Here is a 3572-nt window from a genome sequence, read left to right on the forward strand (position 1 = left end):
CGGGGCCCCTAGACCCCCACATTCTCCAGGGGCATCAGTGCCAACTGTGTGTGTGGGGGGCACTATGGGAAGTGAGGGAGCCCATTTGTGCCCCAGGGTTCAGCACTGACCAATCCCCCCCAGGCTCAGGGGTCCCCGAGCCTCTGTTCACCGCAGGCAAGGAAGGGCCATGTGCCAGGCTCTGGGTGATCACCTCACTCCAGTCCCAGCCCCACTGGGCACGGTCCCATGGCAGTGTGGGGGATCCCTAGCTCCGAGGGGCCACCCCCCAGGGAGTGCCGGTGGGGGAGAAGAGGGAACCCCTATGCTGGCACTCAGGGAGTAGATGGCACCAATCCGTTGGCTGCTGCCCTGTTCCCGGGCACCCAGCGCTGTGGCCTGCGGTGAAACGGCCCCGGGGTTATCAGGACGGCCCAGACACAGGGTCCCAGCGTGGCTGTTACTCTGTGAAATGCCCTTGTGAAACCTGCCCAGCATGGCGGGGAGATGCTTATCTGCAGGGACGCCCCAAGCCAGTGAGGCCTGAGAGCAGGGCAGTGATGGGGGTGGGGTGGAGGCCTGGCAGCAGCGCTCCTCAATCCCGACCCACAGCCCCTGCTTGCACAGCCCTGGCTCCCCTCCTCCTCAGCTCTGCCGGTGCCCCTCTCTCCTGACCCACAGCCCCTGCTAGCCCAGCCTTATATCCTGGGTTTCTCTAAAGTGGGTCTCTGAGTGGCTGGGATGCATCTTTCCATATGTGGGGTTTCTGTTACAGCCCCAGTTCCTGGAGTCAGGTGATTCTGTGGGGCTCCCGGCATCCATTTAACAGGGAAGAGAAGTCTCACCCTCGTGGCTGCCCAGAAAGGCTTGCAAACGTGACTGCAAAGACTCCAAATGTAGAGGAGAACCGAGACTCCAACCTTAAAAAGCTCATGATCGTTAAACCAATCTTAGGAATTTTGGGGGAGCTGAGACCATTTTTGAATGCTTGGGGGTGACACTATTGCATAGATTTGAATGCCAGAAGGGATCACTGTGATCATCTAATCCGACCTCCTTTATAACACAAGCCAGAGGCCTGCCCTGAAATCATTCCCAGAGCAGAATTTTAGAAAACTAGCCCATCTTGACTGAAAAATTGCCAGTGATAAAGAAGCCACCAGGACGCTTGGTCAATTGTTCCAATTGCTAACTACCCTTACTGTCAAAAATGTACATCTTATTTCCAGTCTGAATTTGTCCAGCGTCTGTTTCCAGCCTTTGAAATAAACTTGGTATTGCTCAGCCCACATATTGTTGTAGAAATATCACTGGTTGACTGACTGTGCCACCGGGAGCACATATTTTTTCCCTTGGGGTGGGTCAGGGCCAAGATATTAAACAAAGAGTGAAATAGCCTCATGGACTGAGGCCTGCTCAATGCGCAGCTTGTACTGAGGTATCTCTGGGATGAACATGCCAAGCAGGCACCTATGATTCCCATCAACCCCCTCTCCACTGGCCAGGTAGGAGAGGGCAAAAAATCCATGAAAAGATCCTGCCGCAGGAAATGGGCGTGTTCTGTTGGGAAGTTGGGTGGCCAGTTTTGGTTGGCCGTATTCCTGGAGGTTTCCTCACACGACATGATCTTTAATTAAAGATTAATCTTTAATTCCTGGAGACTCCAGGACAATCCTGCAGATCACAACCCTGTGAAGCAGTGACTGCCTGGCAGCAGGGAGCTGCAGAGAAGCTGGATGCAGAGAGGCACACCCAGGAACTGTACCCAGGGCCGCGTGCGGAACTGGCTGCGAGTGCCAGACAGCACAGCCGAGTGCAGGTCTGTGCGCGGCAGCAGAAGAGGGGCCCCAGTGAGAGATGCCAACTGAGCCTGGCAGGGAAACCTGCAAGCTCGTTTGCTTGACTGGAGACTGGAGTGGTGAGGGTACTGTAGGCACCAGCCCTGAAGAGCCCTGCCTGTCCCGAAACAAGAACCTCTATTGCTCATTGTGGACTGTCACAGCTTATGCCTCTTGGCACCCATGGGGGGCTAGTGCCTACAAACCCTAGCTGCTGATGCATTGACAGTGCTTGAGTCAGAGTCACAGGTTTTTCTCTTTCTGAGCAAAGTATGACAAATGTGTAATGCCGGGGTGGCTCCTGCCAGCCCCATGCTGGAGGGGTTGAGCTCGGATGAGCTGAGTAGCAGGCATGTAGGTTCTTTTACGGTTTGAATGTTTTCTCTGTAGTGCCTTTACCATAAGAATAAAATGCGCTTGCTTAGAAGAGCTGAGTGGTACCTTCTAACTATGGGCAGTTACGCTGTTGTTAGCCGATGGCGAGAAAGCAAGCAGGCCTACATAGGCAGTCTGATCCTGAAAGGATGGGCCAGGACACATGTGAAGGGGAAAGGTGGGGAAAGTGCTCCCTGCTGGGGGACGACTCCCCTCTCTGTGCACTGTGAGGGAATAACACTGTGCTGCCTGGCAAGAGAAAGACAAAAATGGGTCTCTCCCTGTGAAAGGCAGTGGCTGGGGAGCTAGACAAGGTCGTCCCTAGCCATTCTGGGGCCCTATGCAGCCCCCCGGCAAGGGGGGCAGGCCTCTACAGGGTGGGTGGGGCTTGGCTTGCGGGGCAGGGGGGAACCACCCCCCAGCACTCACTGGCAGCACAGCTGGGGCCGGGTTGCTGCACTTCCCACTGCTGGTGAGTGCAGGCCCAGCCCTGCTTCAGTCCTCAGGGGAGTGGGGGTGGGACTGGGGCAGAGTGGGGGTGGGAAGGGGTGGGGCAGGGGCTTTGGGGAAGGGGTTGAGTGGGGGCAGGGCTGCAGTGGAGCAGAGGTGGGAAGAGGCAGGGCTAGGGCAGAGCAGGGGCAGGGGCCATGGGGAAGGGGCGGGGGCCATGGGGAAGGAGCGGGGCAGGGGCTGGACAGCACACAGCTGCGCAGGGCACCAGGAAATTTGGAGCACCAAATTTCCTGGTGCCCTACGCAGCTGCATACTTTGTGTATGGGTAGGAACCGCCCTGGAGCTAGAAGCCTTCGGGTGGTGGCCTGGCTGGACTAAGGAGGGGAAATACAGGTGCAGTCGCCCCAACTAGTGACACTAACCAGGTCCACACTGGTGGGGGTCGTGCCAGGACTGGTAAAACTTCTGCTGTAGCTGAGGGCTCAGAAGCTGAGGCTACGCCCCAAGGAGAGCCCCAGCCTGAAACAGGCTAAGATGTTTCTGGTAAGCAGCAGTACGACCGCTTCCCCAAGCAGTGGGGTCATGGTGCTGAAATCTCAGCAATCTCCCTAGTTGGGCTTGAACAGACGAGCCCTGGCTCTGGCCAATTCAGCGCTGATCAGTGGTGATGGTAACACCGGCCACACAGAGCAGAAAGCTCCTGTTACATGTGCCTGCCACCTCCATGTCCCCCAGCAAGCCCTGGAGAGAGCCGCAACCTACACGCCTGCCCCAGCACAGCCCAGAGGGACACTGACAAGAAAGTGAGTTTTATTGATTAAAAAGCCCTGGCGTGGGAGAATGGAGTCAGCACTGGAGGGGGGTAATAGCATGTCCCTGGGTCCGGATGCCCTGTCCTGCCAAGGCCTGTTTCCTCCTCCTCCCCCC

The sequence above is a fragment of the Natator depressus genome, chromosome 6, assembly GCF_965152275.1.
Source record: "Natator depressus isolate rNatDep1 chromosome 6, rNatDep2.hap1, whole genome shotgun sequence".
Lineage (NCBI taxonomy): Eukaryota > Metazoa > Chordata > Testudines > Cheloniidae > Natator > Natator depressus.